Raw genomic sequence first — 26,517 nt, forward strand, 5'->3', positions numbered from 1 at the left:
AATGAGAAGATGGAACAATACCTCTGCAGCGCCATCTATTGGAAGGCAGCATTCCTGCAGGTCAATGTCAGACCTCTGTACATGGTTATCTTTTCCTTCTGGAGAAGATTCTGGCTTTGGCTTATAATCCTAGACATTGTTACAAGGCTTGTCAGAGGGGTCTGACATTAGCTTGCTGCCTTCAAATCGGTGGCGCTATAGAAGCATTGTTCCATCTTCCTATTTGCATGTAAGATACATACCTATCTATAGAACTGTAAATAAAATCGCTTGTTGGCAAACACAGCATGTCATTTCTTAACCACCTAACTTCCATAGTAGAAGCGTAAACATTTAAATGTTTGCTATTAAGAAATATCTTTTAGATCACGCATTTGACTAAAATCTATAATGAGAATATAAAAAATGTGAAAAATGGCAAGCCAGTATCAAAACATGTGTATAGATAGATGAAAATGTACAAAATCGTCATCAAGCATTCCAGTGATAATCTCATTTTCTTCTCTTGCTACATTCAATACATTGCCATCAAGAAGTCCTCATTGGAGGACCCTATAGGTCTGTGCATTACAGGGGAAGTCCATTAATTTTAAAGTGAACTGTGGCGCTGAAGGGAGTTGACTACTTGCTGTGGGTTATTGAGTGTCTCGTCATCAGGGCACCTTCTGATAATCTTAATATAATGTATTCTTTCAAACAAAAAGACGTTATCCAAAAAGAATGATCCCTTTTCACTGCACAGCTATGGGTTAAAATGTCTCCATTCCCTGTCCGCTACACCCAACAGGTAACATCAGGGGATAGTTGGCCTCTCAGATTATCAGAAGATCCTATCAAAGTTGGTGGAATTCATCAACAAATATCTTTTTCCCCCTTCTGTCTAGATTTGTTGGCGATGTGTAATTCTGAGGGTACCAGCACACAAACACAGGATTTGTCTTGGCAATGATGACAATGGCCCAGGGGTTGCAATCACAGTCTTTTACTAAACAGCAGAGCCCAACTGGATAGCAGAACTTCTCACTGAGAGGCAAAGTACTTTTAACATTGCAAACAGTTTGAACAGTCTCTCTAAACAACTGGCAATGGTGGCTGTCCTTTGTAATCCACTTGGCACAATCCTCCCCGTACAGTTATAATATTTTCCATTTTTTTATTCGAATTCTGCAGCATCTTTCTAAGGTCCACCCTATGATATTGTCTTCCTTGCAGCTTGGGATTGAATACCACAAAGGTATCTGTGACAGCTGGCAGTAGATTGTCCATTTGCCACCAGTCCCTGCTTCTTTGCACTCCTTGGCAATCCTGATGCTCCGGTCCACACTACATATGTCATGCTCTTCTCAGTGGCTAACACCACACCATGCTATGTACGCTTTAGTTTAAATCTTCCCTTTTACCAGCACTTCAAGCTCTACCTACCCAGCGTGGAGAACACAGTGTCCCTACCGCCTAAGCACTCATGTGCTAAAACAGCAGCATTGCCAAATTACCATGCCATAACCTTACATTGTAGTATCAAATAAGAGTATTGCAATAATAGTTATGCATATAGATGTATATACCAATGACAAGGGGGATGTATCAGATATAGTTTCCATAATGATGCACATTGTATCACAGTTCTAAGTATATCAAAATACTAATGACCACCTGTCCGTCTGTGCGTGCATTAGTGAGTAAGTTACATGCTCCACCCCTGATCACATGACAGTGACATCATCAAAGGTCCTTCATCCCGAGTGAGTTCCATGCTCTGCCCCTGATCACATGATGGTGACGTCATCACAGGTCCTGTAAGCACATGGCTGCTCTCTGGCTAGGTGTTTGTTAGTATTCCATAGCAACTGGGGCCACAGGGGTTTGTATGGGATGGAATACTAATGAACACCTACAGCAGCCATGTGCTTACAGGATCTGCGATGATGTCACCGTCATGTGATCAGTTACCTGTGTGGAAGGAGTCCGGGGTCACATGACCAGAGGATGATTGGTGTGTGCAGGACTCTGCTGTGGTGCTTTTGATCTCTGTTGTATGAAGAAGGTATGTAGCAGAGCTGTATGTGATGTACATGTAGCAGAGCTGTATGTGATGTACATGTAGCAGAGCTGTATTTGATGTACATGTTGCAGGGCTGTGTGTGTGTGACGTGGTTGTAGCAGAGCTGTGTGGCGCATTGCATCACCACAAACACTGGTACTATATAATTTCCTAATAAGTACTAGTCTATATATTAATGAGCAGAGAGTAACAGTGCCAACATATAGTAGAGGGGAATGGAAGATCCTCTGTATGGTTGGCAGTGAAAGTTTTACCCAAACCGCGACATACGGAAGATCTTGTTTAAATGCCCTTCAATCTACAGTGTTCTATTTTATAGCATCACAGATATAAGAAATTCTAAAATATTAATCAATGTGCAAATTAATCTGGATTGAGTGCTCAATCTTAAAACGATAAACAGATCCTAGAAGTGGATTGAAGTGCTATGAGAATCCCCAGGAGAGTATGAAGGAGAAAAAGGAAGCAAAATACAAACAAGTAGTTGTCTCCAAGGATTGTTAGCAATTAGAATCGTACTGGGAAATCAAATATCCCATTCTTTCAATATTTCTTTAAGCGCTCCCTGTACAAAATAAGACACACCATAGATTCTGCAGTGTGGTTGCCAAAACTATTACATTGGGCCGCAGGCAGAGGAATGACCTACTCTACAACCGGGTGGGGCTAATAGATCCAGTGTATGTGTGTATGGGACAACTGTCTCTTCTTACTCAAAATTCTTTGTCAATTGCTGGGGGAACAACTGACCTCGAGCTAGCTCAGTCATAAACAATAGGAAAATAGTACAGTGATGAGCCCATCTGTTCGAGGGACAAGGGACGAGGAAGCAGAAAACAAAAGGCAAAAGCAATGGAGCTGACATGCAAAATATTTAAAACTTCACACTCTATCGCTTCCATAGTCCTACATTCTGAGATTAGCAGACGTAACATATGTTTAGGGCTTTTTTTAAACTTGTGGTTAGTGACACTGTGGGATCAAGCATTTTGCATGACTGTACTAAGCAGAAGTAGCTGCACCTATCACAGGAAGAATCGTTCTTTATATTTAAAGAGGCTGGCTGGTTTTTAATAAAAATCTCTCAACTTCATGAAATATTTGCTTTATTTATTTGTCATTTTCAGGAGGTTGAAACTGAGCTCTCAACTCTTAACTACAGCTGACTAAATTCTAGAATCAGATACATTTTAGACACAGCAAGAATTAATGCCGGCAAATTGTCAATAATGAATTTCAGGAATCGATACTTTGAAACAGCAGTACAACTTTAACCCTTTCCAGTCCACTGTCTGACCTGTGAAGACATTATGGTTTAAGGCTGTACAGCTCCAATGTTGGAAGACATCCGTCGGGGTTCTCTTACTGTATATTGCCAGCATCTCTGCTGTTGGAGCCTATCCAACGTGTCACCTCATGCAGTACTGGCTTTAGCCAGCAGATAGCACCATTGTATAACGGCAGAAAAAGAGTAAGCCCCCTAGGAAAATCAGGATATAAATTGGATTGGAAAGGGTTAAAGACCGTAATGCAGTTTGCATGTAACTGGTTAACCCCATTAGGTTCAATATTTTATAAAAGCGATCCCGTCTATAAACTCTAGAATGAAGTCTGTCTAGGCTCGCTTTCCTGTGTTTTGTCTCACTCTGTATTCACAAGCAATACACTTGTAGCCTGTACTCCTAGTCCGTTAATGTACCTGTCATTCATCAGCTTCTCTGCACTGCAGATCGTCCGCACGGCTTGCCGTCGGGCATGCGCAGTACAGATTTTTTTTTTCTTAAATCCTGCTTTTCCCACGAAATCCGCGGACCCTCCACAATGTCAATTGCAGAATGGCCGCGGATCAGACGCCTTCCATTGACTTTAATGGAAGCCGTCCATGCGGACACCACAGAAAAATGGGTCATGCTGCGATCTTTCCTCCATGAGCAGAAACCGCAGTTGGTTTCTGCTCATGTGTTTCTGCTCACGTGCATGAAGAATCACTTTTGCATAGCATGCTATGGGTGGTATTTGCTGCGGAATAAGATGTTCCAGCGCCCCTGCTGCAAATCAGGCTTTTCAGTTTGTCCACCTATAGAGCCCCAGCAGACTATCGCTGCAAGGCAACCACCACACCACACAGCACTTCTGTTACACTCTACTGCCCAGTGTGCAACTATCGACCTTTATATATGACTAAGGTTGTAAAAGTAATATATTTAGCATTCAGTCTTTGGTATGATATATTTGGATTCTTTATGGCAGTGTTACATTCAGTGTAAACCCAGAAGTATAAGCAGCAATTAGCCCTGGTGGCCAGTGATACATTGATTGTTCGTCCTGGTAGTCCTATGGTGGAAACTGCTGGGTGATCTCAGGTGGTTCTATTAGAAACTGAGACTTCACTTCTCTTGCTCAAGTCATAAAATGTCCTGCTAGTAAAGTAGTATCTAGTAGAAGGTTCAAAGGTAAGGGCACCTGATGCCACTACAAAGGTCATGTCACATTCCCACCACATACAGCTATGTGATGTCCTCCAAATGGTCACACCATAGAGAAGGCGGTGCGGCCATGCTTTATGCTAAACTTCATTGTTATGTTATGGCTAGTGTCATTCTAACATAACTCTGACAGTGATTAGTGACCATTGTGGTACCTTTTGCTGTGGACCACAGTATGTACTGCTTTAAATGAAATATACCTGTAGGCATAACAAATATAAAAGTGATAAGATATTAATTATTTACACTCCGAGGGAACTAAACTGTCTCTGTTAATTAGTTACGCTTACTCTTCAAGGGATTCAATAATAAAATGAAAACTTGGATGAGTGGTCGATGCCTTCGTCTTCGTGTTGGTTTAGCTTGCACAGTTACATTTTCAGAAAAAGGGAGATATTTATTCCCATAAAATGCATGATCTCCCTTTATTATAGGCAGGGCATAACTATAGAGGGCACTTAGAATGCACTTGTGCTCAGGCCATAGAACATGAGGGGGGCCATAAGTCAATTTTGTCCCCAAGTATAGTAGGTGACCAATACTATTAAAGCAACCATCTGGTCCTGGACAAACAAAGATGGCTGCACAGCTTTGCTGACTACATGACGCACACAGTGTATTGGTATACATCATTAGTCTACGACACTACATGCTGCTCTGATTGGCCATTTATAAAGGGTAGCATTGCTATGCTTCCCCGTACATATAGTGGCATAGCTGCTGTGTCAGACCAGCCAATGGCTGTGGCAGTAGAGCCTACCCCCTTCAGTCCAGTACCCAGCCAGGAAGGGGAGCTGGGAAATAGGAAACCGGCGGGGGCTTGCCACCGCTGATCTGATCAGAGCTGCAGGACTGCTTCAGAGACTCCCTACACCGGCCAGACCCATGGCCGGGGAGGGGAAGCAAAAGCGGTGCGAGAAGCCATGTTTAGTAGCACTATGTAGCACTGAAGACGGGCACCATTTTATTGAAGCCCCAGGCAGGCCTTAGTACAAGGTTTCACCACCATGATTATGCGAGCGGTGATGCGAATAATGTATCACTACCCAGAAGATTCGGCCTCAGCTAGGAAATAGAGAGGGCTGCAGCCCAGTCTCCAGCTCTGGAGCCCAGGAAAGTCTGGTGCCTGCAGGAACATATAAAAGGCCTCTGACCTGCATGACAACAGGCAGAGACAGAAATGTAGCAGAGTTGTGTAAGCCACAGAGGACCAGTAGTAGATGATCGTGGTGGTGGCCACTGCAAGGACAACAGAGTGGCTGTATCTCCATGCTGGTGAGTAGCCATGGCACAGCAGAGACCACCCAAAAGCCCTGAAGACCTGGGAGCGAAAATGGAGGGCTGACCACATTCTTGGGGTGAAGCACTCCACAGTGTGAGAGACGAGAGGGAGACTCCCTCACCGCAGTGCTGGAGTCGCTTTGAGTCCCTTTAAATAAAGTACTGTTGCTTTAAGAGAGAGTTATACTGCAATGTTAAAGTACCCAAGCCCTTCTTAGGAGCGAAAAATGGTCATTTGCTTAATATTAAGTAAAGTTATTTTGGAAAAAGAAGTGTCACCTCTGTCTGTCATCGCCGTGCCATCCTGAGCCTGTGTCACACCACAACCTGCAACTCATGTGGGCATCACTGGCCAATTAAAGCAGTGTGTAGTGTCTTAGACTAATGATGCATATGTGGATCATATGTACAGTGTGGATCATGTAGTCAGAGAAGCCGTGCAGACATCTTTGCTTGTCCAGGATCGGAGGGTCTCTTTAGTGATATGTCATAATTGGGGGCCCAGTTATTTGTGCAGTGGGACCTAGGAGGCAGTAGAGATGTTGATCTAGTAGAGAGGGGCTACAAAGAGGATCTCTCGCTTCAAAAGACCACAACATGTTAGCAAAAATATTTTTTGGGTTCAAATCATAAAGGCTATGGACACATTGGGGAGGCCATTTATTTTTGTTAAAAGTATGTATTTGGGGCTGCCAATCATTTTTGCAATAGGTTTGATTAAACATTTTGCACCATTTTGTCTTCTGCAGCTTCTGCATATCACTATGCATCAACACTGCAGTCTAAATTTCAATACGAGATACTAGTGGAGAGATACTAAGGCCTCTGGCACACTAGCTTACTTGGGGCCGTGTGCTGTCCGTGTTAATCCACAAGCAGCACACGGCCTCATTACAGCCTACGGGGCTATGCAGTCATGTGGCTTCATGCAGACCAATGTTCTATTCTTGTCCATATCACAAATGAGAAGCAGGACATGCTGATGCATATCTATGTGCTCTGTCCGTGTAAATTGGACAGCACACGGATGGGTATTGTGTGTTCTCTGGTGATAGTTGAGCCTGAGCCTCTTGGGCATAACTTACACACATGTGCACCCGGTATACGACTTAGACTGCAGTGTCTGTATACAGTGATATGTAGAAGGTGCAGAAAACAAATTGTGCAACATTTTTAATTAAACCCGATTGCAAAAATAATTGTCTGTCCAAAATACATGCATTTAAGTAAAAAAATAATTGCCCCCTAAAGGCATCCGTAGGCCTTAGTCCCAATGTCCATGGCGGATTTTAATTATAAAATCTGTGCATGTCTCCCGCACGGGAAATCTGCAGATCTAGAAGCCCATAGGGATGCATTAGCATCCGCAGGGCAATTTAATGCATGCAGATGTGATTTTGTGATTTTTTTTCCCAGCATGTGGATTGTATGCATGGGAAGAAATCACAGCATGCTCCATTTTTCTGCGGATCCCGCATGGACGGCTTCCATTGAAGTCAATAGAAGCTGTCAAATTCGCAGCGCAGCCACAGCTGTCATTGTGGCTGTGGTGTGGATCCGCGGGAGGGCAGGAGATTTTTTTTAAAAAGTGAGCATGGCACATGCACGCGGCACGCCGCCGGCCTGCTGAGCGCATCTGCTGGGCAGAAGAAAGAAGATCCGGCCGCTACGGAGGAGACTCCCGCAGTGTCCGGACAGGTGAGTAAATTTTTGGTCTCATGGCTGCGGGCACGGGTGAAAACTGCTGTGGGATTCCGCACTTGGAAACCGTGCGTGCTCGTGGACATGAGGCCTTTAAAGCAAACACTGGATACATCTAATATTTATGAAAAATTAAATACGCAAAAATTAGAGACTAAAAGGGCTTTCCCAGTTATGTATACAGAAGGTCACCGATGCAGCCCAAGTAAACACAGACTGGCAGTGGGTACCGGAGCAGCGGTGTTGGACGGGAGGATATTTGGAGTAGTGTGCATATCTGAGGGCAACTTCTAATGAGCGCACCCACAAATATGCTCGCTGCTATGGAGCATATTTGCACGTGAACAATTGAAATTTTTTTTCCATTCAAATTTTGCGCTATTGGTCACGGGTATTTAAAAAAAAAAGCAGAAAGATTGGTCCAGGAAGTCCTATCTTTTCTTGCACGTAGAAAAACTACATGCAAGAAAAATAGGGCAAATCTCGCTAAGCCATTGATATCCCGGATGCAAAATATGACAAAATGACGTTCATCTGTTTAATCTCTTAGATTATCTTAAACTATTTCCTGCCCTCTCCCCATTAAACATTTAATAAATTACCATTATGATAGGTTGATCGCAGAAAATCGCCGCACTTTCTATAGTTATCCTACGGGAAGCGTTCATTGCGTTCCCCGCGTGCGGATTATCACAATGCAGAATGGCCCGTGGACAGGAGGCCTAAGTAAGACATCTTAATAACATTTTAATAACACTGAATGCGTAATATATTTATTAGCACAAACTCTAAGTGATAATAACATCCCTGTACAACCGAGGCTTGTATCCCTCGTTAATAGCGCCGCCGTTACATGCAGGTATTGGACTTGCTGAAACTCTTTGTGGATTATACGCTGATAATGAAGCGCGAGTATTTGGGGGGTCCTGGAATTAATATTGCAGAGCAGCGATGCCCTGATTTTTAATTGTCTTTACTTTGTCACATCCATTTATAATAAGACTTTTTAATATCGAGCTGTTTTCCAGCAGACAATGAGGACCAAACAATAGCGAGACATATTTGTCATCGCATCACAAATGACTCTTGACAACCTCGTTCACTAATTTAAAAGAGGAATTTTTTTTTTTCTCCCCCCGATTTTTGAAGTAGCTTAATGAAAACCACATGCACAATTTAGTGAAGCCACAAGCTCTGCTTTCTAGACATGCTAATGTATTATGTATGGAAGTGGGTGTTGACAGCGCAGTACTACTGTATGTCAGAGTTACTTTGTGCCGCACGCACAATACGGTCCTTCCAGATTACTTGATTATTTCATCTGTACTACAATGCGTGAAGGATTTGGTTAACAATGGCAGCTACTGTACGGGAGATGTCTTCACTTTACATCCTGACAGTAATCTCCCAGATATTTTTTTTCTCTGTACTGTACATAATGGGGGAATGAATGCAACAACAGACATGATAAGCACAAGGAAACGGAGGAATTTAATCATATGAAAATTTATGCAAATAAGTCAGTATAAATATTAGAAATGACTATATTATTAAAGGAAAGTATGAGACATCACCAATCTGAAAAATGTTTTTTGCATAGAGTTCACTGTTAAAGGGGTTGACAACCATTCTTTCTATATATGATATATGTCTTAGGGCATAAGGAGAAAGGTCCCTTGTTCAGACTCCCCTCTATGAGCCCATGTGGAGAGCCGCTCAGAAATAAGATTACGTAATCGACCACATAGCCGGCCACACGTAGAGCTATAGGAGTGCCATGTAGTGACATACAAGGGTTTGCAGACAATGCATTGCAGTGTGTGAGCCATAAAGGCAGAAGTTCTGACCTTCTCACCCTTGTCTCAGCTATATGAGCATGAAAACCCTTACATCTTGTACAAGATGTTGCTCACATTCGTGAAACTAAGGTAACGGTTTGGAGGGTTGACTTTCTGGACCCCAGTCATTGTTCATAACTCATTCAAGAGCTCTTGAGTCACAACAAGGATCCAATTATTAATTACATGCAAACAAGGATATTTTCTTACACTCAAAACAATATTTTCGCAAAAACAAAAAAAAATCGGCAAAACTCAACACACCACAGGAGTTATTGGCCAATATTTGTCTTTCCATTTGGGGAGCAGGAAAGGGGAATTTCCTGGACAAATGGGTCCAACTTATAGCGGAACCGAACAGCGTTGAATGGACCATATTGACTATAATGGGGTCTGTTTAGGACCACTGTGTTGTGTCTGAGATAAGAACGGCATAGTTGTATTCTCATTTTTTTATTTTTGTCCTCCCCTTCCAAGAGCCCTAACTTTGTTGTTCTTCTGTTGGTCAGGCTCTGTGGTTTATATATGTTGTAGGACCTGCGATGATGTCACCAGGGGTGGAGCATGAGAAGCACCCACACACAAACATACATACCCATGGTCAAATGGTCATTAGTAGTTTGATTAAGTAGCTGTTCTGCCAATAGCTATGTCTCCTGACTCTCCATACACTTGCATGCTCGGCTTGACTGAGCGTGCATATGTTCTAAATAGGAAGATAGGCCAAGTTGAAATCCAACTGTCCAATCCTTTTCTCAGCTTATATCTGGAGAACTGGGAGGCCCCAATAAACATTAGATAGTTGGATAGTTCTGCCAAGTGGCGGAGGTAATCATTAAAGAGAAGCTGCATGGGCTGCATGTATGGGCACATTCCCATTGCGGGGAGTGGGCCAGGGGCCCCAGCATGACTGCAGATAGGAGTCAGGTTAAAAGCCTGCTATGGTTGACTCCACAGTAGTTGAATGTAAGGGTTAGCAGAACAAAGCCTAGCTGATGACATGGCTGCTGACCACAGGCAAGCAGAAAATGGCAGTGAAAGTAGGTGGGTGCCGAACAAGATGGCTACAGATGACTGCGTAGTTGGGGTCTGAGCTAGTGAATATCATCTCTGTACCGTGAGACGAACAGTGATGTGGCTGACCAGAGAGGCAAGAGTAAGATGATGACCGGGTCACTGAAATATCTGACTCCAACATGGTTGCACAGTGTGTGGCACAGGAGGTGGAGGAACTGAGCTGCGTGTTGCTGAGAAGGTCGTTGTTGTAGCAAGGGCAAGTGAGCAGACAAAGACGGCATTACAGAGATACCCTTGTTGAGTGCTTAGCCATTTCCAGGGTGTGCCAGAATTCTGCCAGAAGAGTTGCGTGCCCAAGGAATAGAGATTGCTACAGAGTGTACATAAGAGGACATTATGATAACTAGAAGAGAGCCAGACCAGGCTATTCTAGAGAGCATCATCTGCATAGCAAAGGGTGCCCCAAGGGACTAAAATACTAAGAAAATTGCATCCTTTTGGGCAGAAAGCCCAGTGTTTATAGTGATCAGGCGCTAGACCCAATTGTTAGTGTTTGGGACTGTATGAAACGTTTAGGGTGTGTTCATACAGTGTATTTTGCAGATCCGCAAATTTTGCACTATTGATTTTGGTGCAGATCTGCACCAAAATCCACACCTTTGTGGCTTTTGATGTGTTTTTTTGCTGCAGATCTACAGCAGATTTCACCCTTTCACTTAAAGGCGTAAAATCTGTTGCGGATCCGTGGCAAATTCGAGTACAATATTTGCACCAATGGTGTGGATTTTGACATGGGTTTTGCTGCAGAATTTTCTGCGGATTTTGTTGCCGATTATATTGAATTATCAGCTGCAGACAATCTGCACCAATTCCACTCCGTGTGAACGCACCCTTAAAATGATAGTACCCTCTTATAGAGTGAAGCATGAATGAGATATGCAGGAAAGTTTTGTGTTGTTGCATACAACTATGCCTGCCCTCCGTCTGTCCTCTGCCGCGCCATCACAACACCGAACCTGCATCTTACAAACGGGTGCAGTGTAGAGCAAAAGTCTGAACTGTAGCCCCAAGAGCGTAATGAGCAGAAGAAGACTTGTGCTTATGATGTTTTCACTAGCAGTAATCAATGATGGCTATAGGTACCTTTACATGGTGAGATGGAAACCATAATCCAACATGTGCTGGACCTAGCTCAGTATAGATACTTGTGGAAGAGATGCTTACGTCCATGTGACACTACTGATGAAAACCTCACATCAGTCAGAGCTATCTCAATATCTCAACATATTTTAATCATACGTATAGAGCATATCTCTACCATGCTACCTTACAGCATTCCATATTGTGGTCACAGTTTTTGGCTTCTTTGGTGCAGCAGCCCACCTACAACTCAGATGCTTTGAGCGAACTCTTTGATCCTTTCTTTTGATTTCTATTGGCCACAATATTTATATCATAAATATACCATTCCCCTAAAGCAGGGGTGTTCGACCTTTTCCTGAGTGAAACATTGTACTACTTCCAAAATCCACAATAAAACTTAAAGGCTATGAACATTTTTGGGAGGTAATTTTTTTCACTTAAATGCCTGAATTTTGGCCTGACAAATATTTTTGCAATAGGGTTTAACCCTTTCCAATCCACTGTCTGACCTCTAAAGACATTATGATTTAAGGCTGTACACCTCTGATGTTGGAAGACATCCGTCAGGGTTCTCTTACTGTATATTGCCAGCCTCTCTGCTGTCGGAGCCTATCCAACGTGTCACCTCATGCAGTACTGGCTTTAGCCTGCAGATAGCGCCATTTTATAATGGCAAAAAAAAGAGTAAGCCCCCTAGGAAAACCAGGATACAAATTGGATTGGAAAGGGTTAATTAAAAATTGTGCACGGTTTGTCTTCTGCAGCTTCTATATATCACTGTACATATAAACTGCAGTATAAATCTCAATAACAGAGTAACAGAGCCCTTATCTCTTCTCTTCTTCACTTTTTGTCAGATTTATATGACCACAAACAAAATAAATCTTGTTGTGGTCATAAATTAGCTGATAAGAATGTGCAAAAGTAGAGAGAGCAAAGAGAAACTAATGGCCCTTTCAGGCCGAACGACCATGGATGGATTATCGCTAAAGAATTCACGGTCAGACCCCTGCCGCGAATTCCACAGCAATGTCCATCCATAGAAATGCTCTGGTAAATGATTCTTTCCTGCCCACGAGCGGAAATCAACTGCCATCTTCTGCAGCATGTTCTATTCTGTGCGGAAAATCGTGCGGATAGCTTCCATTGCAGTCAATGGAAGCCGTCCATCCCTCAATACGTCCGCAGTGAGCACTGGGCAACTACCATGGGAATCCGCCTCACAATCCAGCGCCGACGCATCAAGCGCTGCACTCGCGCTTGCGTCTGGTCTCTGAGGGGTGCCGGGTCTGATTCCGCTGTGAGATTTCGCAGGCGGAATCCGACCTGGCCATGGGCATGCGGCCTTAAACAGACTGAGGTGTTCATGATTTTTGTTTGCCCGAGCGAATGAGCTGGCGTTGTCATCACCAGCTCGTCCGCGCTCAGGCATCCTGTTTAGACTGCATGTTTCTTGTTGAGAATCGCGCACTTCTCGTTCAGTGTTCCACATTCCTATGAACGATCAGCATTTAAACTGCTCGCCAAGTGAACATGTTGGCACTGGGTTGTATGCCAGCTGAAACTGAGCAACGAATAAAAACCTCATGATTCTTGTTCATCATTCAGTCATTGGCTCACATTGAGGTCTTCTTCAGACCACCACGATTTTGTCCCGTTTTGCGGCCGTGAAAGTCAATGTAATCATTGATTTCAATAGTTTTGCTTTCCCTATCAGGATTCTCACACATTAATACTATGTCTAGGATGTCCTATGTATAGGACTTGCCCTTTCTTTCTCACATGCAGTTTTTCTATGTGCGAGAAAGATATGGCAGGATCTATCTTCTTGCTTTTTTTTTTTCAAACTCATACGCAATTGCGCGCAATTTGAATAGTCAAAAAAAAAACCCTGGTTCATGCGTTAATACACCCTGTAGCGGTGAGCGTATTAGACCAATGCGACTGTATGTTTCAGCCTTTAAACTGAACGATTTTCATTCACTTTCATTCGTTTCCACAATTTTGTGAACGATATCGTTCTGTCTAAATACGCCTTAATAGTCACATCTCCTGTTGGAACTAAGGCCTCTGTCACATGGGTGACAGCGATATCTCTGCGGGAAAATTGCAGCGGTATTGCAGCTGTATTCTGAGCAATATCGCTGTGTTTTCTCGTGGCGATATTGCAATTTTGTTGCGCTCTTTTGACGCAGTTTTTTGGGCGTAGCTTGAAATATAAGTCCTAGCTACATTTAAAAAAAAAAAAACAATACATTACCTAACAGGCGCTGTCCCCTTCGCCACACTTCTCCTCTGGCAGTTCCGTGGCACTTGTTTGTAGTCTTCAGCTGCCGGTCAGGAAGTTCAAAAATCTCGCCTCCAGGAAGCGCTGGCTCTGATTGGCTGAGCTGTGGAGCTCGAGAACCAATCATTGCCATGCTTGATGAACCAGTCACAGCCATCGCATTGAATGCTGTAAATCTACCTTTAGACTGCATTGTCTATATACAGTGATCTGTAGAAGCTGCAGAAGAAAAACGGTGCAAAAGTTTTAATTCCACCATATTGCTAATAATGGCACTCCATTCTCTGCAACACAAAGCTATTGTCTCTGTCCTGATGGTGGGGGGCTACACAGAATGGCATCACGGGCTGCAGGTTGTACCCTCTTTTAAAATTTCCCTTGACGATATGCAATCGGACACAATATCCAATTACGTCTTATACAACCAAGAAATACGTTCCGATTTCCATCCAACTTCCTTTACCCTATACACAATTTGCTCCTCGTAGGTTTTTGAATGGCCTTAAAATGGATATTGAAATTTCCTTGACATTCTACTAGAGGACAAAAACCAGATCCATCAATTATGTATCACTAGAAGCCAGCTCCGACATGTCGTGTACTGACTCTGCCGTTCAATTACGTGTCTCTGATATGTTTTGTTGGAAGACACAGTGCTATTTTCTTTCCTGCAAAAATACAGCATTGAAAATCCGATGTTTTCTCCCATTGACGGCGTCCCTGATGGATAGGAGAGCTCTTATTCTAAGGGTTTTAGCTGATCCGCAGCGCTGGTGCTTGGTACTTGTTGAGTAAATAGCTCAGTGACGGGGGGCACATACTTGCCGATCACAAGGCTCGAATTGTTTGACTATAACATTGTTTTAGCAGCAAAATAAATTGTCTTGTCTTCAATCCGTTTTCTTATTCCAGTAATCTCTTGTTATAGGGAACACAAACAAATGGTCTCCCACAGTGAACGACTCTATTATGACACTTGTTATTGAGTTATACTATAATTATGAAGCATACCCATTACATTTACTATTTAACTAACAGACATCATAAACTATGACAGACTGCGCTATAATAATTGTCCTATTTCACAGCTAATAATGTCTGGGTAATAATAAACTCAATAGCTTATAAAAAGAATGGATTGTCAGATTTATTCAAACTATCAGCATGTCAGATGATGACTGTAGTGTATTACTGCCAGCCAGAATATCTGTCGGTTGGGAAATAAAAGCCCTGCAAGGTCGCATGTTAGGAGATTCCAATGGTAGCCAAGGGTAAGGGTGGTTATACACATTAGGGAAGAGGAGAGGGGAACTGTTATTTGTATAGCACCAACTTATTCCGTAATCATTTGTTATTACGCCCCACTAAGCTGGGTACTCATTTTACCGACCTCGGAAGGATGGAAGGCTGAGTCAACCATGAGCCGGCTACCTGAACCCTGTGGGGATTGGACCTGCAACCTTCAGGTCATGAGCAAGAGCTTAAGACTGCATTCTGCTGCCTTAACACTCTGTGCCACATGGGGTCACATTAAATATAGATCGACCAAATTCATCAATTTTGGCGGGACCACCCAATGATATAATGTATATGGCGGCCCCCCCACTCTCACCCAACTGTAGATTTGGTTAGTTGGATATCAACAGCCCAATTCAAGAGATGTCAATGTCTTTCTTCCCTTCTTCATTCACAGCACATGTACCCTCACCTGAGCCGAGTGTGCATGTGTGTGGGTTGGAAACAGTTTTGGACCTCTTAAAGGAGTAGTACTAAAAAGCAAATACCATTCCAGATTTCAGGGGCCGGGACAAATAGCTGATTGTCTTGGATCCCACTCTTGCCACCCCTGGTAATCAGATGATTTTGCCCGTGGAAGACTCAGCCAGCTATACCGCTACACCTAGGGAAATCTAGTATTATGGGATGGCTATTCATATGAATGATCATCCCGTTATACAAGGATGACAGAAGGTCTGCCATAACAGGAGCCAAATTTACTGAGCATCTCTATGATCTGGATCATACAGTTGGATCCTGATCATCGGGCTGCACTCTATGACATTCATATGCCCTAATAAGGCTTATAAACAGGGTTCCCTTCTTTACACAATCCCTTTAATTGGCCAAAGTAGAGAGTGACTACAAAGAGTCTCATTCACTCTCTCACACTCACTCATGTATTACATGGGCGATATATTACATGTGCACTACCTTAATTTTAATGGAAGCTGTGTAATGTCTCATGGCGCTGGCCTCCACCTGTAACTTCTCATAGCACTTCTTCATTCCTCCATAAAAAGTCTGTCTTTTTCATGAAACGAATGATGAAACCTCCCAAGCCTGTACTTGTCACTACTATTGCTATACAGTATATAAGCTTAACGTCTCAGCCTATAACACTATATAGCTGGCTCCTTATAAATGTTATTTACCAGCACTTTTTACTAAGTAGAGACTCATGATGCAGAATATTGGTCCTGCTAGAGGAATGATTTATATTAGACTCTGTTCACATTTGTGTTTGGGCTTCCATTCTTCAGTTCTGTTATAGGAACAGAAAAGTAGAAACCCTGCAATAAACAGATCCATCCTATGAGAACGGAACGGAGCAGGACGGATCCCATTGACTGCAATAGGGTTTCAATTGGCGCTATACAAACAAAGACTATTATTATTATTGTATGGCTTTTGTTATGCCATCCGGCGTTTTCCTAGACTGAACTGTGCTGGGAGGCCTGAGCACAGTCCTTTAAGGCCGGCTACACACGACTGGGTCAGATTCTGCATGCAGGATCCCGCAACGGAATCCGTCTGTTACCCCGTTGAGCGACCCAGTGTACCTGCAAAATCTGTAATGCAGATGACCGTGGAGACTCACAGGCGGTCATTTTTTAAGTATTTGTATGTACCGCACTGTCACTAGGCTATGACGTGGGTACCTGCTGCCCATGCGCAATGCCAATTCTGGACGGGCAGCGAGTCGGACGGCCTTCATGGATTTCAATGGAGGCTGTCCGTGCAGAGTCAGCAGCAAAATAGAGCATGCTGCGATTTTTCCTCCACTCGCGAAATACGCAATTCGGAGTCCGGTCGTGTGAAGCCGGCCTAATGCAGATGTGAATCAAGTCTTTGATATGCTCTTCATATAAGCTTTTGTTTGTTTTTCAAGATTTTGACATCATTATTAGGCCGGGCTCACACAGCTGTAATTTGCAGCATGCTGCACTGGAGAGGCACTCGCGCGAGCATGTAGCAGGTATGCAATGAACGTGCAGTATCTTGCTGTAATAGAACATGATGTGATTTTTTTTGCACACGTATTCCGTGAAATTTGTGTGAGCGGCAACATGGAAGCGTATGGGAGATTGGTACAGCGTATTACGTACGCAAAACCTGTACATGTAATACTGTGACAACACACTCATGTCAGCCCGACCTTAATCACAGATGAAACCACTATAAATACTTTCAGACTATTCTGTTCTCATCACTAACATCACTAACGTTTACACACTAACTCTTACTCAGGCCGGGCTCACACGAAGTATTTGCATTGTGTATTACGTGTTGTAAATAGCGTCAATGAAAGTGCATTGATTTTCATTGTTCCAATCACGCTTGCATATAATGCGTATGTTACTCGCGTAAAATAACGCAGCATGTTCTATTTTACCGCGTATTTCAAGCATAAGAGCCCTACGGTTCTGAATGAGTGCAGTGGCAAATACATTAATTGCGTGTGTGTGGTATTTTTTACGCACATTGCTAGAAGACACGAGAAGGAAATTGAAAAACAAGAAGAAACCAGAAATCCACTGCAGGACAGCGTGCGTAAAATACACTGTATATGTGCAGATATACGTGAGTGAAAATGCGACAATAAGTAGTTCCCCAAAATCAGTAAAACACTGCGATTTTTACACAGCGTATGACCAAAGTGCATTTCTCTTATGACTCCACAGTGAATCGCAGATGGACAACATTGTACTCCCTCTATGACCTCACTAGCAATCACAGAATAACATTCTGCTGACTCTATGACATCACTGTCCGTCACAGAATAATACTCTGCTGACTCTATGACATCACTGTCCGTCACAGAATAACACTCTGCTGACTCTATGACATCACTATCCATCACAGAATAACACTCTACTGACTCTATGACATCACTTTCCGTCACAGAATAACACTCTGCTGACTCTATGACATCACTATCGGTCACAGAATAACACTCTGCTGATTCTATGATATCACTATCCGTCACAGAATAACACACTGTTGACTCTATGACATCACTATCCATCGCAGAATAACACTTTACTGACTCTATGACATCACTGTCCGTCACAGAATAACACTCCGCTGACTCTATGACCTCACTATCCATCACAGAATAACACTCCGCTGACTCTATGACCTCACTATCCATCACAGAATAACACTCTACTGACTCTGTGACATCACTATCCGTTACAGAATAATGCTCCACTGACTATGACATCACTGTCCGTCACAGAATACCACTCTACTGACACTATGACATCACTATCCATCACAGACGCACATTGGATTGCGTAACCGTTTCACTTATTCCGCAGTGTTAATTATGGTTTCAAGTGAGTTATGGGTAACTATTATTCAGAGAGGACAAAGGGTTAAAACCGTGCTAAAACCACACTATTGCTCGTCTCCTACTTTGCTGTCTTATGCTATCAATATAACATTGGAAAATAGAGACAGACAAAAAAGATTATGCGATAAGCTGGAAAGTGTACAGAAATTACTGACTCCCAGAACACATTATGAACAGTGTTATAACCACAAAATAAACACATTCAGACAAGCGTGTGAACCGAGAACAAGTCACCGAACATACAGGGGCCGGCTAATAATGTATCGTCTGAACACAAATGAATGCACGGACTCCTATATTCCTCCATTATATGTAATACATGGCTTCCCAAACCCAATGTGCATGTATGGACAAACACACAACATCCGTGGGTAGCCCGCCCTTTGTAAAGGTTACTTATAGTGTAGGTCTTATTCGGCTGGAAGTGTATCGTAGTAACTGTAAGGGGAATATACCAAAAATGTATCTTATTTATCAGGTATTAGTCACATCACAGCAGAGAAATGACCTTACGCTTCTTGTCCCCAACCTGTAACATGGCCCCTACCTACCTATCCTATGGGATAAAGGGGCTATTGGGCCCCCTCAGGCACTGGCCCTAGGTGTAACTGCTACCTCTGCACCCCCTATAGCTACACATTTGCATCAGAAGATGACATTGGTATGTTGGAAATAAAAACTGCTATTTCTATATTATATACTGTAAAATAATGGTGTTTAGCCCAAAAGCCAAGTACTTCATTTTCAAAAGCTCAATAAAATTAACCAGAATATTATAGATCACGTCCAAACTGAAAGAAGTATATTTGTGAAACAATACCAGGTGTACTCAAGTGCTAAGGTCTCCTAATTTTTTCCAAAAGAAACTGACCCCAGAAAGCTGAAAGTATTGTCACTTTTCCACATAATCTTCTTCTTGACGTACACATTTTTCACAACGTCAACATCATAATTGCATGGCCGTTGCAAACGCTTCTTTTGGGGTCTATTTTGCCCACTGGAAAATTGCTGATGCAAGAACGGCACAACTGGAAACGTGACCACGGAGGGTGTCCTTCATCCACGTCTCATTCATTTGTGACAGTTGACAGAATGAAGGCACCATTCATGCCATCATCACACGGCAAGATCGCCTGACCCATTGCCACATGTACAGCCTTGTAATCGTCCTTCAACATTTGCCAAACCCATCTGGAGGAAACCTTTTGCATCTTCAGGTCTTTACGCAGAATGGTGTGCACAGATCCTACGGAAATGCCAACTTTGCAGGCAATCTCTTCCACAGTCAATCAATGGTCCTCCATAACCACTTCCTCCTCCTATGCAATTATGTTGTCAGACCTGCTATTGCATGGCCAAGGGTCCTTTGGTTCATTCTCACATGGCATATGGCCTTCTTTGAACTGTTGCACCCATGAACACAAATTTTTCATGTCCATGACATCTTTACAACATGTCTCACTCAACGGAATACGAATGTCAATGGGCGTCATTCCTCGCAAGTGAAGAAAATGGATGAGTACACAATGTTCTTGCAACATGAACAACACCATTTTAAGTATTGGTAATGCTTCTAACTCCAGCCACTGGCATATGGGTTCTGTGCACTAGACAATGCTGCTATCTGTCCCAATCACCCTTGAAGGATGCTGGTGTTTTCTAAAATGTTTCCTATGCTTCCATCTTTTCCTACTCCCAAGAAAAAAATTAGGAGATGTTAAAACTTGAATGTACCAAGTGAACAAAATCCATGACAACAGCATCCAGCAGGGCCAAGGTAATAGCAGAAAATATTAAGGGGATCTCAATAAGAATATGAACTAGCCAATATCAAGGAGAAGACTTCTGCAGTAGGGTAATGGCTATGGGAGCCCCTCAAAATGAAGAAAAGCCTTTGCAATAAATTCAGATGGGAGCATCAAGGGCCTCTGAGAAATCAAGTATACTTTTTTGGAGTATTTCCAAAATCCTAAAGATGTATTGAAGACCACGGCCAGAGTCAGCAAGAATGATGGCACATAAATCCTGCAATTATAACCCATCTATATTTCATCTTCCCATTCAGAATGAGAATGGCCCTTCTTATGCCAGGCTGCGTGTATATGCAATATGTGGAAGAGACACTTTGATCTTTTAAGATCTATGTGATGGAAATGGACTTTGGTCCTCACTTTTTTTTTACCAAGTGATGTAGAAAATGCAAGGATGAAACTGGTAATTAAAACAGTGTGTTCCCTTCCAACTAGCACAATATCTCTAGGATTGAACTTCTAACCTGACATAAATATATTGCATATTGTAACCTGTTCCTCCTGATTATTAACCTTCAGCATGGCAACCCATAAATCATCACTGAAACAGCTGGCGTTAAGCATTGCCCCAAAGGTGTATGATTATGATCGTTTTATATATATCTTGCTATGCAGACATGAAAAATGCATTGAAGAGTGTGCTACTCCAGGACTTATTGTAATGAATTTTCACTAAAACATAGATCATGCTTAAAACTGGTGTCCGCTGATTATAATTCAGCCATTTATATTTCCCTGAATTACCTTGTCTAGCTCCACCGGTTTTTCTCTGTAGTAGGCAAAATCCATGATTGCAGTGGTCAGCTATGGGCATCATAGTATTTAATTTATTCATGTTTTGGGGTTATTTAAGCTGATTGAAGGGAATTTGAAGGGTACACATACTTTGTGTGCAGGAAGCATATAATAGCTACCTATTTTTTGAGTTCACTATCTATTTTTCCTAAAAGTCCATTAATGCTGCTAGGTCCCAATAACTTAAGTCTCCTCCATCAATGAAGCACACCAAAAACCTCACTCTCATAAATGTATTTAACACTTAAAGTGACCCTCTGGTTTTGAAACAAAATCTGTGATGGGTCCAGAGGGGATATATTACCTGCAGTTGTTCTGGTCCACTGGTTTCCAGTCTTGTTATTGGCCATCTAAGATGGCCAACTCAATATTCTAATTAGTTAATGCACGCTGTACAATGCTTACTTTTTGGCCAGTGCTGATCATGTGAGCCATGCTGGCCAATCAGAGAGCAGGTATAGTGTATTGGTAGTCTAACACTACCGATGCACAGTAGGAGATTAGGAAGTCTAACAATTGCATCAGACATCTTGGATGGCTGATAATTCGACCGAGAACCAGCAAATTGGAGGGATGGCAGAGAAGGTAAGCTTGTAATATACCCCTTCTGTTCCTGACACAGACTTTTGTACTGAAACCAGAGGATTGTTTTAATGGAATCATTCATCTATGTACCATTATACAGTATAGACTAGACTTATATAGATCCCTTATATCATGTATCTAAAAATGGGGTCATTAAGAGTTATCTCAAGCTGTGTTCATATTTCAGTTTTTCGTTTTGTTCGGTGTACTCACCAGGAAGGCTTTCAGTATATAAATCAAACATATAGGCCTCCATTCATTGATGGAAGCCAAAAAAATGGCCTTTTGGCTTCTACTGGGCTGGTATGCATCAACAGCATACCTTTTTTAGTACTGTATGGGAAAGCGTAGCAGACATGGCTTTCCTATGCAGTGAGCCACCACAAAAAAACATATATGGTGCAGTACGTATAACTTTTTACAACATTAGGGTCAGTGGGTGACATATGACATACAGGAGCATAAATCAGGCCTTTATATGCATAGATCGGGGGATTTCTTAGTAAACAAGAAACACATATAGAGGGAACAGACCCGAAAAGACACAGCCCCTGCCTATATATCTTACTAGGACACGTGGACATCATACTGAGGAGTTCCTCGCTCGCCTTCTTATGAGCCAGACCCGTCCTTACAAAAATCTTTTTCACATATGACTTCTAAGAGCTTTCACAGCCAGCAAGAGGTTTCTCATTTCCTGGCAAAGCATAGTAGAGGGGCACTGTAAGGTACCTAACCGAAAGAGCACATTCAGTTTATTTTATGTTTATGTAACTATGTTCCTTTAGGAAAAGTTTATTTGTACTAGTAGCAGCAAGGTGATGACTGATCGGAGAATGATTCAGTATGCGTAAAACCCCAAGACTGGAAGGGGTGAGTTTATGAAGAGTGGAAGTAACTATGTGCGCCATCTTGGGTAGTAATGAGAGCAGGGTTGTGCGCGTCACAATGTACCTACCTGTCAGAAGCTCCGTGAAAGTTCAGTGGATGCTGGCGTCACTGTGCAAGAAGCCTGACGGTGAAACCAGAGACGAGCTGAGTTGAGAAAAAGAAATTGGCGAATTGCTGACAATTAGAGAGAAAACCGGAGAGAAAGAATTCCCTTTCTGCCACTAAAATCAGCAGTGTTCTTAGAAGCTGTAGAAAAGGACAGTATTTATTTATAGTAAAGTTCAATTTTGTAAGTACAGATATGTGATGTCAACATCAGTCCTTCCCAACATCGCCGATGATTTCCACCACTGCAACGGGTGGTTTCACCAAAGATACGAAGCTGTAAAAGGGGAAAAGGTCCATATGTACGGTGAGGAGGAGCCCGACAACCAACTGTAGCTGGTGTGATCTGCCTAGTCCAGAAAGGGTGCGGATCCTATCCCTCTTCCTCTTCCTGCTCTGGCTCCCTCATCTGCTGGTGTTTCATATCCAGCTCTGAGTGACCAGCCACAACTCCAACCAGGTCGAGTCCTGTATCAGACTGATACCACACCTCCGCAAGGTACTGTTTAGCACCACAGAAGCACAGAATAGGTAAGCGTACCTTACCTAGTGTGTCCTTGGTTAGAAATACCCTACAATTACAATATTGAAGCCTTGAATTTGACTTTATAATTCCAAAATATGGTTATATATATATATATATATATATATATATATATATATATATATATATAGTAGGAAAATCTCTACTGGTATCATGACATTTATTATAGCTAGGGTTGGAAATGTAAGAGTAAGAATCTCTGAAACCATTGTGAAACCATCCCTCTAGATCCCCTGCTGTACAATTGGTCCTCGCTACTCATGCTGTGACATCACTATTAGCATCGACATCACGGCAATATCAAAGACAGATATAGTTGTCTTCATTGCGTAGCAGTTATCCCTCACCCCATAATCGGATATATAGGATTTCGCCTGAGTATCACTTTAGAATATTTTTCCTAAAATCAAGTAAAAAATAGGTAATTGATTCTGGAGTCACATTATTGTATACATAGGGGATATCAATAATGGCATATTATTATAAGCGAATCCTTGACAATGCTACAGACCATAAAGCAATGCTAACAGGAATGTGTTAAGTGGCAGCTGTGGTATACAATGCCATAAGGAACAGAAGAAGCAGATTATTTGTCTTCGACTAAATATCATTTTATGGCAGTATTGTGGGCAAACTTACCCAATGTACATTGTCTAGCCTTAATGCATCACAAAGTATTTTGGACCAGCCATGGTTAGTTTAGCAGGTTAGCCAACATTATGCTCTAGTAATTTCGCATAGTAATTCCTGTGTACAAAATGATGTACATGTACTGTAAGGTGAGGTAATTTCCTCACAATGATATATGTACATCATGGGTATAGCAGTGGTTGTGATTGACACTTCTAGGTAACCACTTTTTACATTGAACTGCATGCTGGATGGGGCAGAAGAGAGGATAAGAGATGTATTTCACGTGGGACTGTATATTAGATCTAAAACGAGGGGAAGAGATATGTTTTATATGGGACTGTATGTTGGAGAGGTATGTTGAGGGTCTGAAGGTAGGGAGAGCGCTTAGTTTTTAACATGGGACTGTAGGAGGAAATGATGGGCGGGTAAGTGTGGTGATTACATAGCACTAGATGTTTGGGTTAAAGTGAGGGGAGTGATCTTTCTTTAAATGGGACTGTATGATGCAGGAGGTGAAAGGAGGGAGTCACCGATTTCTCACAGATCGACTAATCCGAGCAGACTTGCCACTACCAATTGTCTCGGTAGAGCCTCGCTCGATCACTCTAGCAAAATTGCAAGTGTGGAATCATTAGAATACAGGCGGATTTGTACCCAGCTTTCTCAGGCTCCTGCACGCATGCAGAACGAAAGTTCAAATTAGCCCCTTGTCGGTCTAATGTCGCCAACACTCTACAATACCCACACACACTCGCTGCCACCACCAGCTTGTTCACAGGAAGGATGGAACCCGAACTATGAATTATCAACACAACATTTTCGAAGTTATGGTTCGTTTTAAAACGGACAAGGCTTTACTAATAAATTGCAAATTTAATCTAAAAAAAATAGTAGTGCTAAATATTTATAAGTATACAAAAATATACAGAATAAGATGTTACAATGGAGGTAAGGTTTCCAGGCATGCACAACAGACAGTATTTTAAAATAAGGCAAAGAGAAAATAAAGAAAGATACCAGATTGGGGATAGTCGGCCCACGGTTCTGTTCCTGCAGAGTCACTGAAGCAAATGGGAAAGTCTTACGCAGTAGCATATTTTCAAAGTCTGACAACTGGGTCTCTGTGAGCCCCTGCCACTTAAAGGTTTCCCCAGAATACACCTCCCCCCACCCTTCCTGGGATCATTCAGAGGGATGGGTGGGGGTAGAGGTGTAGTTACCTGGAGAAAACATAATTCCCCATTTTGGCCATCTCTCTGCAAGAAATCCTCTGATTGGTAGTACATGCCTGGCAAATTTCTGGTCATGATTTTATCTATTCAGCGATATCAAGCATGACACATAAATTATAACCAGGTATGCAGATACACCATTTGGGGATATTCTGGGGCCTGTATCTCAATGTGTGTAGATGCGTTTTAATTGGCTGGCCTGGCAGATTCTGAAAATATAATTCATATCGGGCAAGGACCTTCACACGACTAATAACCCTTATTTAGAGATTTTACTTTAATAAAATTTTTTGGAGCCAGGGAGTCTGTGGGAACTATCCAAGAGATCACACCTCCCTGGTAGGTGGGTAATTAACATCCCCCTGTCACAGCCTTAACTTTATGACCATCAAAACAGGGCACTTCCTAAGGCCACATTGTCATCAAAGATCTGGCATTTGTGAGGCAGGGGGGAGATAAGGGTTGAGGATGTAGTTCAGCTTTCCCAGTGTCCTGAATGGCAGCTGATTGATACTTTATCAATATCATTACACCACAGGAAGATTATGCTTTTTAGATAGGACTGCATGACAGAGGAGTTAGTGGAGGGGGCACTATAACCAAAGGGGCCACAGAAGTTCATTATAACTAAGAATGGCTACAGGGGTCAGTATATAACTAAGAGGGGCCACAGAGGGGCACTTTTTTGGGGGGAGGGGGCTTACTGAGAGGGGCATTGGGACAGCGTCAGGATGCCGAAGTTAACTGGGGGATTCTGAGAGCTACAGGACTTGGAGTAGCTCTTAGATTAAAGGAATTTCTGCATTGAGAATTTTGATACTTTTAAGGCCAGCTTTACTCTATTCTTAATGGGTAAAAGGCAGATCTGGTCTGAAATTTAGTTTCAAGATGCTCTGGGATGGAAAACAATAATGTCAGTACTTTTTCCAGTTCAGAAAACGTTTATCCTGTGCTCCTTGTTGCTCTCTGTTAAGTAATGTCCCTTGTTTAACTAGCTGACTGCTGGGGGAAGGAAGTGAAACCCCAAATGATGTGAGAACATCTTGGCAACAAAAAAAAGAAACACACATTGGTTGGTTCATTTTATCTTTCATTGTGTAGAGCCTGTAGTTTGGCTATGTATGAATCTTTAAGCTATATTGTGTATATTTCTAGACCATGGATGCTGTTAGGTTGCCTTCCCGCTGATATAAGATTAATACTATTCCACAAGATGGGAGATGTCACAGGTTAGTCTGTTATGTGGGAGTACAGTGAAGAATAAACAGAGGGAAATTGATGAAGACAAAACACATTACCGTGAGGCATAGCACAATGACAAACACATTAAAAATTATATGGCCAGAGTATATTTACTGAATGTAATTTAAAGTCCTAAAGCAAAATATTGTACATTTCTTAAGACAGTGTTCTATAAGCTAATTTCTTTGATTTTCAGATATGCACATATTGATTGTCTGTTGCCCAAGC

Source organism: Eleutherodactylus coqui, chromosome 9 (assembly GCF_035609145.1).
Source record: "Eleutherodactylus coqui strain aEleCoq1 chromosome 9, aEleCoq1.hap1, whole genome shotgun sequence".
Lineage (NCBI taxonomy): Eukaryota > Metazoa > Chordata > Amphibia > Anura > Eleutherodactylidae > Eleutherodactylus > Eleutherodactylus coqui.